At 39.2% G+C, this 15131-nt stretch overlaps 1 protein-coding gene across 3 annotated transcripts in view; it reads left to right on the forward strand.

Moving 5' to 3' along the window:
• The window catches only part of NCALD (neurocalcin delta), a 404040-nt gene that overhangs the window by 243159 nt on the left and 145750 nt on the right, over window positions 1–15131 (forward strand). For all 3 annotated transcript variants that reach the window (XM_086695133.1, XM_086695132.1, XM_025922630.2), the window contains one exon: window positions 37–123. The gene's annotated coding sequence lies outside the window, so the exon portion shown is untranslated. The remainder of the gene's footprint in view (window positions 1–36; window positions 124–15131) is intronic.

Raw genomic sequence — 15131 nt, forward strand, 5'->3', positions numbered from 1 at the left:
TCAAATAAAATATTCATTAATTATGAGTGATCTCAGTTGCAGGGCCACGGAGCTGCTGGTGATAAAATCTGTCGTGATCCTGTGGAAGGCTGTGCAATCCGAGGCGCTGTCTGACTGCTTATTGTGAGTTCCTTTTTTTAACCTCTTGAATGTCTGGGTTTTAAGTTGTGATTATTCTTAAATTATGATTCAGAAGGCAAAAATGTTGCATCCTAGTTAGGCTATTGTGGGTTTGTATGTTTGCTGTCTGGTAAATAAAATGTGCTGGCTTATTAGCTGTCATTAGAGCTTTGCCATGAGGTGTACATTTCTACTTGAACTCCGGATGAATTTGTGTATTAGTGACAAGAAAACTATGCACCCTTTCTACTTTTTAAAAAAATCTCTTCTGTGGTGACTCTGATTAAATGGGAACCTCATTTAAGTGTAAGAAATTTACTTAAAAAAAAACAAATAGGGGACATGATCATGAAGTAAAAACCTGACTTTCTTCCTGTATGTGCCGTTCCTTACTTTCTACATCTACTCTTTGGTATGGAAAATTGAAGAAGATATTGTGCAGCAAGTAGATGGGATTTTTTTTTAATTCAGAAACAATTCTTTTGAAATTCTATTATGGTACAATTAGGACAGCAGTACCAGCAATAGTGGATTTCCTGTTAAATTAGGACCATGATTAATTTCCTAATTTGTTGATGTGGGTCTCGAAAGCCATCTCATTGAATATTTAGGAAATTGGCTTTTCAGGAAAGGAAATCTACTGATATATGAAGTTCTTGGAAAAGTTTCAAGATATGCTAATGGCCCCAGATGAGAGCCAAGCCAAGATTTATAGGCAAGGTAATATGGCTTAGGTCCTGGTAATAGTTTTTGTGACTGTTTGTAAGTAAGGCGTGAATATTAATCTGATGTTTACTTGGCCAGTTTTAAACGAAGAACAAATGGCAAACATAAAACAAATGTGGGTAAGAACAAAACCAAGTGTATTTTCCTGGTGTTGCAGGGAAGGGAAGTAAGTTGATGCAAATTGAAATTTAAATGTACTCAGCTTTTTTTCATCCCACTTCCTTTGTCCCCATTAAGTTTAGGCATTAGATGAGCAACATGGCTTATCTGGATGTGATAAGAATGTGAAAGGGAAAGTCTGTATTCCAACTCTGGTAGGCCAGTCCTTTTAATGTGATACATCGGACAATAATAAAGTATGTGAGGTCATGCTAAGCAAACTCTAATTTTTTCTTTCTTCGTATCATCAAGAACTGAGCCGCAACTCTAGTATATTGCTCGTGGAAGCCAAAATAGAATTGAGCATTTAAGTTGGTGGTGAGAGGCTCTTACGTCTTGGGATAATCTGGTTGAAGTACTTATGGCTATCACAACCATAAACACGATAGTAGCCATTGCATTAGTTCCTTGGATCTTTCTGACGTCAAACCAAAGAGTAATAGGAAGATATGTGTTCTTGGCCAAAAGACAGCAGAGCAGGAGTGTGATGCAACCATTCCCCTAGACATGGAGGTGTGGAGAATCCATATGCCTGCAATTAGCTTTTGACATTCCTGCCCTTCCTCAAGTGTGCAGGTCTCTCTTCTGTGATTTCAGAGACAGGTGATTCCTTACTGTAGATTCTCTGTGTGAGTGAGCCCCAGGTAGGCTGGACTTCGTCTCTGGTTTATGTGGAGCAGAGAAAGGCTAGGCCGCTGGAGTTGATGCTGCAGATTCAAGGCATCTTCCAGATTCACAGGAGGACAGTTTGGATGAGAAATTGACAGAAGAGGTCTTGAGGCAGTGAAGGAGCCACTTCCTGCTTCAAGACTACTGTGGTCTTGAGGGAGGCGTGGACAAGGCAGGGATAAGGATGACCTCTGGAATAGAGGCCAAATCTCCCAACTGGGACTTTCCAAATGGATGGCCTAAGTTAGCAAATACTGCCCCATTTCCTGTGCATTCTGGAATTTGTTCAAGAATTTCAGGTACCCTTACCTAGTGACAGAGATCCTGATAGCAATAGGTAGGAAAGATACATGTAAAGAAACTATTTTAAAGTGAAGTATATGAATAGACTCCAGGTTTACAATTATTTCTGATTCCTGGCATCTGGGTATCTCTCTTTAGCTCCTTGAGGCTAGAGTCATTTTGTCTGGATCCCCAAGAAATCATATCTTCCCCAAGGCTTTCTATGTAACTGGCTTCTCAGTTACATGATATTACATGGAATTCTATTTTTCTATAGTTTTTGCACTAGACACCTCCTTCCTTCTCCTCTTACAAATATTATTTTAATCCTTCTAGCCTGGGAGCTCACCACTCTTTATTGTCAATTTCCTATAAATTCTCCTGTATCAAAAAAAAACCCCACCTGTTATGTCAACAGAATATCTACCTATAAATTCTCCTCTATCAAAAAAAAACCCCACCTATTGTGTCAACAGAATATCTATCATTCAAGAACAGTCATGGGGAGAAATTATCTCAGAGCCCAAGAGTAGAAGACACCAGATATCTAGGGGATAATTAAAGTATGCTTCCAGCTGTTTTCAAATAGAGACAGATACTGATCATCCAAATAATTGATTCGCTGACAACTATTTTCCACGCAGTCATGTTCTTAATGCAAAACAGCTAAAAAAAATTCATTGAAAAAATAAATAAATAAACCAAGCTGCATTTTTATTAGTGTGTAGAAAACAGAATAGAAAGAGAGCAGTTGGTTTCTCAACAATTTTGCAATACGTTCCATTAGTATCATGTAGACTTAGGAGCATGTAGTTCAATGACAGTAGATAAATGATTCCATTTAGCCCCAAAGTGTTGATTAAGTACCTACTAACTTGAGTCCTAGTGGAGAATGATCTAGTATATCCTAGACCTGTATATCTGGTAACATAATGTTCCTAAAAACATAATTCATTTATTCACCTGATAAATATTGAGCACTGGCTATGTGACGGCCCTGTGTTAAATGATGGCAATATTCATGGGGAACAAGATAGGCATGGTTTCTGCCTGTAGTTGAGGGGTGTGGGCTGGGAGGGAAATGTTAATGAAATAATTGCACACATTTTACAAATGTGACCATTACTGTGATGGGAAAAAAAACAAACAAACATGGGAAACTGAGACCATAAAACACAGGCACTACATCTAGGTAAGTGGTGATCAGGGACGACTTCCCTGAAGAAATTTGAAGAGATTGCGAACATGGAAGAGGGTGTTCTGGGCAGAGGCTCTCAGGTATCAGGGAACATGGAGCTTACTGGGAACTGAACCAAGGGCACTGTAGCTGGAGAGAAAGAGGGAAAGCTAGAAAGGTGGCAGGAACAGATTATGAGAGACTAATACATGAGTGAATGAATGTGAGTAGCTTATTATACACAGTGAGTCCTATCGACCTGTGTCCCTAGTGTGAAAATAAAAGAAGCTTGCAATTTTATAATGACTCTGCTCTTTGGGAGATGATGTTCACTCATTCATTCACTCATTCAGCCAATAAACACGAGACAAGATCCCTATTCACATGGATCTTAAATTCTAGTGGAACAAGCAGATAATGTGCCAATAAGGAAATAATATATAGGTCTTATGGTAAGTTTTTGTTTGTGTATAAGTGGTGTGGGTAGTTTTTAGGTGGAATTTTAAAAATAATTTCAGATATTTATTGTATTGCATCCAAGTGTAGTTATTCCTTTGTTTCATTAAGTTATACGTTCTAGCAGCGCTAAGACCATGCTTAGCACGGGTGTTCTTCATTGTACTCAACTCACAGTTGAAGACTCGGGTGAAACTCCAAGAGAGGGAAGCTGTGAGATTTGTATTCTTGTTTCTGAGGATCTCGTGATACCACAGCCCACCTGGCACCTTACCTCCTCTTCTTGGACCGGTGCGGGGAGCAGGAGGGGAGCAATACAAAGATTTAAATGAAAACAACGGAAGCTAACACTGATCGAGAAGGATCTAAGAGAGAGTATTTCAGTCCATTTCTTTTTACAAAAAGAACTCAGTACATCTTATTACACACTTAATATATTTTGTAAATTTTGCACATTTACCATCTCTAAAAAAAAGATTCATATCCTACAGTCAATGTACACATTTAAGAAAAGGTATTTCTTTGCCACATTCCCAAAAGCTGTTATTTAATTGATGGTCCATCTTAAAATCATCAGTGCCTTACGACTCTGAAAATAATACACATCTGGAATCTTGTTCGAATTTTCAGTCATGCCTGTCTTTTCTGAAGATCTCCTTGAAGCTTCCCTGATGACAGCGTTTGCATATCTGCATATAAAGTATCACCATTGATGGAACTAAACCAGGGCACCTCTAAGGGTCACCTTCGGGTCTTGCTCGCAAAACTGAGAGGAGAGTTCATTATAGCAAAGGGAGGCCTAATAATAATCTGTTTTAGTCCCTAGGAACTTCCTGACTTTTGATTTTCAGATTGTATGAATCAAAATTATTATTCCCATATATGCCAAAAGTAATGGAAATGTTCATGTGATCCTTTAGTACTGGGTTTCTCAGGCGCACTGTTGACATTTGGATCAGATCATTCTGTTGTGAGGGGCTGTCCCATGCATGAAGAATGTTCGGTAGCATTCTGGTACCAATACTATCTCCTCCTGCGCCCACCCCCCCCCCCATCATGACAGTCATCTCTAGTATTGCCAAATGCCTCTTGGGAGGGGCAAACTCACTTTCTCACTTGAGAACCATTGCTTTAGTATATCATAGTCACTGGTTCCCAATCCTGTGTTCTAGCTTGGTATTATATTGTATCGAAAACATGTGCAATCCTAAATGCATAGCTTTCAGTTTAACAGGATGGTGTCTTTATAATTCTGTAGTTCCTACATCACAATTAAAAATGATATTATGAAACCTGAGCTAGAAGGGTAACCAATTAGATTTTTACTCAGCCAAACCTGTGAAATTCTAACATGGTAATACATTTTTCTCTGGGGGAGGGTGCCTACACTTTGAGAGGATTGTTTTATTAAAACTGTATAAAATTTTACCCTCAAAGTTTCAAACTTACTTGGTGGATCACCTAATTTTTTAAAAGATACGCTTATGGGAATCTTAAAAAGACTCCAGCTCATTCAGCTGCAAGAATTAAGAGCCTCTAGGTGACACATAGAAACTTAAATGAGGCACATTTAATGAGTTCAATTCTAGTTTGATGGGAGGCTGAGAACAACAGAGAGAAAAAAGTGCCACTCTTCTGTCTTTTGGTGCTGGCACTTAACATTTTAGTGTAAGTTATTACAATAGTGTATTGGTTTAATGTTCCCTTAATATCTGTGGTTTAATCAATGTTTCTGAACATGGAAGAATGTGTGTTCTCTCTGCCACTGTTCAGCTAAGAAATGACATTTGAAAATTACCGTAATCATGCATGAATAGATCTTCTAAAGTGGTATTTTACTACACTATGGTGCCTGGGAAGACTTAATATTGCATAAATTTACTTAGACATGTAACTAATACATGGCACCATTAGGGGAACTATTTTTTGTAAATTCCTTTTTGTTATTGTTTTATTTATGTCTTAAATGTTTATATATTTATTTTTGAGGGAGAGAGGGAGAGGGGGGGAGAGAGAGAGAGAGAGAGAGAGAGAGATCATGAGTTGGAGAGGGGCAGAGAGAGAGGGAGACAGAGAATCCCAAGCAGGCCCTGCACTGTCAGTGCAGATCCTGATGTAGGGCTCCACTCAGGGCTCGAACTCAGGAGCCCTGGGATCATGACCTGAGCCGAAATCAAGAGTCGGCCACTTAACGGACTGAGCCGTCCAGGGGTCTTAATTATTTATTTTACCTAAAGGCCTCCTGCCTCAAAATGTTGCATATATTTCAAGTGAGACCAATATATTGTTTTGTAAAATAGAGCTTTGTTTCCTGTCACTATTGTATTCAGGAATATTAAAAAAAATTTTTTTAATATTTATTCATTTTTGAGAGAGAGAGAGAGACAGAGAGACAGAGAGAGGGACAGAGTGCAGGTGGGACAGGGGTAGAGAGAGAGAGAATCTGAAGCAGGCTCCAGGCTCAGAGCTGTGAACACACAGCCCAAAGTGGGGCTTGAACCCACGAACCGCAAGATCATGACCTGAGCCAAAGGTGGATGCTTAACTGACTGAGCCACCCAGGCCCCCCCTCAGGAATATTTAAAAAGTACTAATTTCTCAAAAATAAAGTTCTTATTCTTTTTCATGGTGCTCAAACCTTTCTACTAACTGGCTGCAGTCCGCCTCCTGAGATTCATTTTCTTTACCTCCCTTTGCTCCTGTCCCCCTATCACTCTGACAGCAATGAACTAGGTGGCCTGAGTAACAGGATGGACCTCTCCTTGCACTTTTCTGCCTTCATAGCTCTTCTTGTGCTGTGATGTCTAACCCCTGAAATTCGAATTCATGCTTAAGAATCATTTCTTACATGGAACTTTCTCAAATGTTCTCAGTTGGGATTAAACTCTCCCTTTCTTTCTCTATCTCTCCCCCTGTCTTCCTCCCTCCCGCCCTCCCTCCCTTCCATCCCTCTTTCTCTCTTTCCTATAATGCTTGGAAAACACTAGATTAGTGCTTTTCAAACTATCTATGGGGATGACTAGGCTTTTTAAAATTTCCTATTCATTACATGCCAATATGTATCCTCTTGTCCATGACTGGTACTTACATCTCTCCATGTGAAACTTAACTACCCAAGTTCTGCGTATACCCCATCTATACCACATTCCATGAGATGCATCCACTTGACCACACATTATTTGGATGTTGCAGCAATGTCCAACTTGTGTAAAAAATGTCTGAATAGTTACTTGCAATATCTGTACTTGTCCTGTTTCAGTCTGATAAGAATAGTTCATGGGGGTGGCTCAGGTCCACAGACCACACTTTAAGGAGCATTGACCCAGACTATAAACTCCATGAGGAAAGGACCCGGGTCTGCTTTTTTCATCATTATAATTCTAGCCCCTGGCATTGCCTGTCACATAGCAGACACATTTATTGCATGTGGAAGTATCATGCTATAGATAACAGCACCTGTCTCCCAAGTAACTTGGATCAGATCTGAATCAATTTTTAGCACCTACAGGATTATCATGCCTTACTTGTATCAGAAAATAGGAATGAATGAGAATATCAGACTGATTTATTTTAAATATTGCTCTTTAGTTTAAAAGCTACTGAAATAAGGGCACCTGGGTGGCTGAGTCAGTTGAGTGTCCGACTTCTGCTCAGGTTGTGGTCTCATGGTTTGTGTGTTCAAGCCCTGTGTCGGGCTCTGTGCTGACAGCTCAGAGCCTGGAGCTTTTTCAGATTCTGCATCTACCTCTCTTTCTGCCTAACACATCAACCCTGCTCATGCTCCGTCTCTCTCTCTCTCTCAAAAATAAATAAACATTAAACAAATTAAACACATAAAAGCCACTGAAATAAAACATACCTCCTTCTTCCTACCGCTGGTATGGCCTTTATAAGTGAAGATTACTTGATCAATAATTTAATTTTCTTTCACTGGATAGTTGCAAAAAGTCGCTGCATTCAAATTCACTTAAGTAAAAATGAAAGGAGTTTAAAAGAAATCTAAAACACTTAGCCTGTTAAATGGCAATATTGAGAAATTGTTTGAGAGAAATGTATTTCTAGAAGAAAAAACCCCACAAAAACAAAACTATATTTAAAGCCTTTCTTTTATGCAGCTCAAGGGGGCACATTGAAAGTCTTCAGCAGTTTAAAATTCTATTTCTGAAAATGAGAATCACATGGAGTTAATTTAACATCCACCACTGTAATTTCTACTGGGAAAAACACCTGGGACATGAGTAACTTTTTTTTTCTTCAAAATTGAAAATGTAAGAGATTCAGAATAAATTACTTGACAGTGCTCTTGGAACACAGATTTCTTATTTCTTTCCATTTTTTTTTTTGAACAAAGATTTCTAACTTTCAGTAGTTCAAGAGTCTTTCTCAAGTGGTAAAAAGTGGCTGCAGTTGGATGTTCATACTTTTTATTGACTATTTCATTATTTTAAAGTTAACAGCCAAGAAAAACAAGGAAATTTACTATATGTTTTTCCCACCGTTATTAGCCACTTATTTTTCCATGGAACGTTTGTTATTTCTGGGAAACATATGGCATGTGACCAGAACCATAATTAGTAACAGTTTGATGTTATAGGAATTCATATTTTGGCAATTTCTAGCTTCTTTAGATCAGTGGCTTCCTCTGAAATATAAAAGCAGCAAATAAAGATCCTAAGGGTGAATTCTGGAGTCAGCTTTTTTTCTCCTTTTAGAAACAGAATTATTTGCTTGTTTTGACCAGGGAGGTATTTGAAGATTTTTGCAAACGCTTATATAGTTCTGCTCCAGAGCCAAAAGATGCCAGAAGGAGGCACTGTTTTAAGCACTTTGCATATTCCACTTAATCATTGCAAATAGGGGCAGGAAGATATTACTTTGCCCCAAGTCACTTCAGTGGGAAATTACGTAGTTGAGATCTACCTGAAAAAGTCTGGCCCCAGACTCTGCTCTATCCGATAGTAGTGTCTCTTGTGCAGTGTGCTTGTCTAAGGAGATGAAAAGTTCCAGTATTCCATTGGTAGAATCCTGTGGAAGAGATTATTTTCTTGCAGACTATTTCTGTCTAATAGCTAGGAAATGTTGAGTAACTGGGGTATATTAGGTAACTGGGAATTCTGGGTAACCAGAGAATGCTGGGAAACTGGGGGAAAGGGGCAAGAAGCCATTAGTTGTCAGCTTATTCTGAGCAACTTCCTAGCATCTCTAAACCAAGGGGTAGTTGTCATCGATAGTCTCAGGACCTGGGACTGGTCTGCAGAGTTGGCCACCTTGCACAGAATTCCCCAAAGCAGTGTTATCTTTGAATCAGAAGGATGAACCATTGTACTACAAATCTTTAAGGATATGGTATTTAAAATTCACAATTTTCAAGCACTTGTTACATATACATATATAATAACCAAGAAGAGGAATTTGGGGGGGAAAGAGTGTGTGCTTATTTATCAATTCACTTATTTTTTTTTTAATTTAAGACTTAAAGACACTGGGATAAATGGGGTTAGCAGAGAGTCCTTAGACCTTCCAATCGGACATATACCACTGAGTTCTAATATGCATCCCAGCCAGGAGACAAAGGGTAATCATTTTTGCTTTGTGTTGGAAGCCATGGTTGCTGAGGCTGATTATTCACAGAAGCAAGGTAAAGCATCTCATCAATCTCAAAGTGTAGTTTGTCATCCTTTGTTACTAATGGAGTTATTAAGGACTGAAAATGCAACATTGCTTAGCAACATGCATCATGGTTATTTATTCTTTTGAGCAGCAGCAGCAGCAGTAACTAGTCTGTCTTATAAATGTCTTAGTAGCTATTTTCATTTTCCTTTTCATTTAACATTGCTTGCATTCACTGCCATGGTATTAATCAAGGTGCTTAGACTGTGGCTTGCTGTGGGGGTGGGGCATGGGGTGGGCTTAGGTATAGTCCCTTACTATAGAGATCAGCCCTGAAAGCTGGCTATTGGTTGAATCTAGAACCAAAAGGAAATTAGGCTATAAGTAAGAAAAAGTAGTGAAAGATTCCTACAACTCTAACGTTCTCTATAAGTCTTCTTATTTTCACTGCTGGCAAGTATGTGATGGTGATGTCATCCTGTGAGATGTGGGAACTTGCTATAATACTCTTCAGACTACTTGTTTTGTTGGCTCTGGCCTTTTGGGCAATAATGAGAGTCCATAATAACCAAAAAGTGTACAGAATAATCCTTACTTCCTCCTAAGAAAAAAGTAACCGAAAAACTCCAAAGGAATAATCTTTATTTCCTCCTAATGAAAAGGTAACACCTTCACGAATAGCAGTCCCCTGCTGCTAGTGCTAGCAGTCCCCTGTCATTTACACTTCACGTGTGTATTGGAGAATGAGTCGGTGTCTGGGGAAAATTTGATCTGGATGAACTTCTTCCAAAGCCCTCCTTTCTTCTTCAAACTGGAATAGTACCAGTACAGCTGAGAATCCTGGCATTCTTCTATTATCTCCCCTTCCTTGGCCGCCACAGTCATCCTAGCTTGGTCTCTTAAATCCTGGTGTTCTAATTTGGCTTCTGTTCTGATGACAAGCAAGAAATCCCAGTGGTTCGGGCCATCTTGTAGGAAAGACTGTCTCTGAAGAGGCTTGAGAACAGTTGTGGGAGGAAAGAGGGGCCAACCTTCTGCACGAAAACAATGGGGAAAGAATCAGTTCTTGGCTAAAAAAAAAACCAGAAGCAGCCATTCATCCTGGCAGGGGAGATGTTCCACTTGGGATTGTCACCCAGTGATTGATGTTGTTCAATCCCAAAATGTGTGGAGGGCTTTTGGAATTTGAATTAGTGAGCACTTTGTTTGATTCTTTGCCCTTTGTGGGGAAGGATCCTGGAATGTGTGTATCTTCTTCCCACAGCTTCTTCAGGGCTCTCCACATCCTTGGCTTTGCCTTTGCTTTGTTGTGTCCTAGAGTCACTAATTAATTATGGACCCAGTTCCTTCTGTGCACTTGCTAATTGGATGTTTTGGAAAATTGCTCCAAGCTGGCTTAAATAATGAGACCATTAAATGGCTCAGAGGCGCTGGGAAAGATAAAGAGGCCATGGCCATAGGAAATCCAGCAAATATCACCCAAGATATCTGTTACCCCAGTAACCAAGGGAGATAGAACCCTGGGACAGAGGAGTTAGAGAAAAAAAATCCTCACAATGAAGTGGTGAAAGGGACAGGGTCAGCAAGAGGGGCCATTGTTAAGTAGAACATTTTCATGGAAAGAATTCTGTCTGAAGGCTGTGTTGGGTAGCAGGCCTGGCCAGCCAGTGCTGCCTATTGGGGAGGGAGGGTTCCCTGAAAACAGGAGGAAGAGTCAGGACTTTGAAGTCTGACATACTGACATCTGTGTCTGGACTCGGCTATTTACTAACTGTGGGGTTTGGAGCAAATGATTTTACCTCTCTGAGCACTCAGCTCTTCATCTGTGAAATGATAAATTATAGTACTTGTCTCATAGAATTGTGGTGAGGAGTAAGTAGGATCAAGTTGGTTGAGTGTCTAGACCACTTCCTGGCACATAGCAAACTCTCAGTACTGGCTAGCCATTATCATCATGAGGTTGTGTTTTTAATTAATGATGTAATAACAACAAAGACATTAACATAGGTAAGATACTCAGCCTGACACAGCTCAGGAAGAGTTGGCGTTAAAATATGTTGTAGGAGAATCCATATTCTTGTTCCTTCCTTTCTACTTTTTTTCTAGCCAATTTGTTTGCCCCCTTCTGCCTCCTCCTCCCTCCCCTTTGGGAGAGGAGAATAATTTAGAAATTGAGTAAGAAAAGTACGGCTGTTCAGCTGGGGGCTTTGGTTTTGGGAAGGAGGCTACCAGACCACAACTGGCCAAATAACACATGGAAATCATTCCCAAAGTACATTCTATCATTCTGTGCCACTACTTGCCATTTATACATAGGTAATTTGCAGTTCAAATTCTAGATTTTTCTCCCCCATTAGAATGTAGGCCTCCAAGATGGCAAGGATTTTGTTTCTTTTGTTCACTGTTAATTCTCTGGTGTCTAAAACTAATCTATGCACATGGTATGTGTTCAGTGAATGTTAGTTGGAAGGATAGTAGGAAGAAAGGGGAGGGAAGAAATGAAGAAAAGGGAAGAAAGAGGGGAGGGAGGAAGGAAAGACAGGTAAATGAACTTTACCCAGAGGATCTTGAGGCCAAAAAGTGGGGAAAAAAGGTGTTAGAAAGAAGACTTTCCTGGCTAGTCTAACAGGTGGACAGAGGAGGCCTATAGGTATTCGAGTCAGCAAACATTTAATGAGCATTTGTACCTGGCACTGAAGCAGATGATAGCAATGTAACAAAAAATAAGATACTATCTTTGCTACCAAGGACAGAGGTCTAGGAAGGATCCAGATGGGCTTAAATGTGATATAACTGAGATAGCCTTTGGAGTAAAGTGGATAAATTTGTGTGTTATCAGATTATAAAGGGTAGGAAATACTATCAAATATATAGGTGCTATGTTAGTTTCCTAGGGATGCCATAAGAAAGTATCACAAACTGGTGACTTAACACAATAGAAAGTTATTGTCTCACAATTCTGGAGGCCAGAAGTCTGCAGTCAAGGTGTTGGTAGGACCATGCTCCCTCCAGAGGCTTTAGGGAAGAATACTCCCTTGTCTGTTCCCTCTCTGATAGCCTCTGGCATTCATTGGTTTATGGCAGTTTAAATCTAATCCCTACTTCTATCCACATGGCTGTGTTTCTTCCATGTCTCTGTCTTCTCCTTTTCTTTTCAGGGTGCTAGTCATATAGTTGCATCTGCAATGACCCTATTTTCAAATCAGGTCATTTTGAGGTACTTTGGGTTAAGATGTCAACATGTCTTCTGCGGGCACACAATTCAACCTATAACAGTTGCTAATCTAGGATTTTAGAGACAGGGTGGAGCCTTTAAGATGACACTGGGTCTCAATATTAGGCCAGTTGATTCAGAGTAGCTCTGGGGATATCAATGTAATCTTATATTATACTGATATATATATATATATATATATATATATATATATATATGAACATTAACACAAATGCATACATATATATGTATACATATACATATATGTACATATTTTATATATACATACAGGCAAATACACACAGAAATTAATATTGATATGTGTGTATGTGTGGGCTCATATAAATACATATATTCTCTAGCTGCCTATTGAGAGAACCTAGAAACAAATGACACCCTGGTAGCAATGAGCACACTCAGATCCCACATCTTGGTTTCTAAATACCATTCTCCAATCAAAGAAACCAGAGGTCCTTGGAGAAATGGCTGATTATAAAGCTAAGGCAGGAAAAATGCAAGATAAATATAGAGAATCTTGTAATGCTAGAAAGTTTGAAAGTGCTAAAAAAATTGTATTTTTTTTTAAGAAGAGAGCATGTGAAAAGGATATAGAAGTCAACCTGAAAGTTTTCTATAGACGAAGCTGGGACATTTTGAGCAAAACATAAGTAATAATAGTATTAGATTATAACTAAAAGCAAAGATCAGTATTCATGAGTTCATACTAATAGAAACAAATGATTAAATAAATAAATGGAAGAGAAGGAAATTTTTTTTTAACAGATGAATTCTAAACTGTAAGTGTAGAAGAAATGTGGGCAATAGAAAATCATCATTAGGACATCATAGCAATAATGCTGCAGGCAAGATCCACTGGTGAATCCTAAGATCAGTGGGCAAACTTTTAAGGAGAAAAGAGAATATTTGCATAGACTCAACATATCTCTCTCAAAATATTTACTAATTACTGTGGTAGTTTTAATGTTTGTCACAGATTCTTTGATAGTTCTTCATCCAGGAGGTGTAGCTTAATTTTCTTTGGGTGTAGGCTGGACTTAATGGCATGTTTCTAACAAACAGAGCATGGAAAGGAAGAGAGAAAGTTTTCAATGGGTAAACCTCACAGACACCACCTAAAGCAAGTGATGAAGGTTAATGTCACTGTTGATAAGTCATACTGATAGCATGTATCCACTAATACGATGCAGTGAGAGGGGCACTTCACCTTGGTGGTATTCTTTCTCCAAATCCCTGATCCCAGGCTAATCTTGAGACAAACCCAAATTGAAGGAAAGTTTGCACAATACTTGACCTCTTCTAAAGTGTCAAAGTCATGAAAAATAAGGAAAGACCAGAAGCTGTCACAACTTGGAAGAGGCTCAGAAAACCTCATGACAAAATACAGTGTGGTATCCTAGGCTGTATCTTAGAACAACAACAAAATAATGAAAAAAACCTGAGGAAATCCAAATAAAGCCTGTAGTTTACTTAATGGTACTGTACCAGTATTAATTTCTTGGTTTTGATAACTACACCATGGCTGCGTAAAATGTTAGCAATAGCTGGGTAAGAGGTATATGGGAACTGTCTGTACATATGACTTTGCAACTTTTCTGTGAACTAAAATTATTCTAAAATTAGACATTTTTCCCCCAAAGAAAACATTTTAAAAGAGGGCTCTGAGGAAAGGACTCTATAGCAATATTATCAGTTTGCCCTAGTGACAGACAATTCTCTACTTACGTCACTTCCTCTGGCTCTTTTGCCTGGAGGGGATACAACAATTAGCTCCACCTTTTGGCTGAATCCCCCCCAAATCCTCACACTGGTCTCCAGGTCCTGATAAAGTCTTCCCCACCACCTTATATTGCCTCTCTGATTTTACCTCCTGCTACTCTCTTAAATCTAGCTAGATATAATCAGGAATAGGTAAGACTTGGGTGTCAGAAAGACTCATTTGGCAACAATAATGTGGTAGAAGGATTTAGAATGAGAAAACTTTGGGCTTCCAGTTCTAGTTCTGCTACTCTTCACTGGGATGACACTAACTAAATCATGTGACCTCCTTGGGCTTTTTAGCTTCTAAACTGGAAGGATTGTATCAGAGCGCTTTTAATTGTAAATCACTGGTAATGTGATCCTTGGCTATAGCAGGATATGAATTTGATTTATCCATTCAGAAACATTTCTACATATTTTTGTCCCTGGTGTGAAATTGTGAATCCCATTCTGGGTAACAGCTGCATTCCCAGCCTCTGCCTTGAGCTCAGGGCTTTGCAAGGAAGGAGGAAGTATGGCCAGAAGCTGACATCACGCCATGTTCTTCTTAGTTTCAAATCACTTCCATCAGACAGCGCTTCCCAAGCTTTAGTCACCCATGTCCCATCTTCCTGATTTTTACTGTGTACACATTCCATCTATACTATTTTCTACTTAGTATCTTTCTTTAAAACACCCCCTCTTTGTATTTGAACTACCTTTGCCCCAAGCAGTAATAGTGGTGAACTTGCGGATTTGATATCCCAACTCTATTTTTTATAATGCACAATACAAGCAAACAACTGAAATCTACCACAACTATGCACTGCCTACAGTTGTCTCAAGTAACACTAGTGTTATGCATTCCACACTTTGGGAAACACCTCCATGAAGGGGAGGGGTAGGGCCCTGGAGATTTCACTGTTGTCAGTGTCCCTCCTCCAGTGATCTTAGAGCTTG

Source organism: Puma concolor, chromosome F2 (genome assembly GCF_028749965.1).
Source record: "Puma concolor isolate L17-30 chromosome F2, mPumCon1.1.hap2, whole genome shotgun sequence".
NCBI classification, from domain to species: domain Eukaryota; kingdom Metazoa; phylum Chordata; class Mammalia; order Carnivora; family Felidae; genus Puma; species Puma concolor.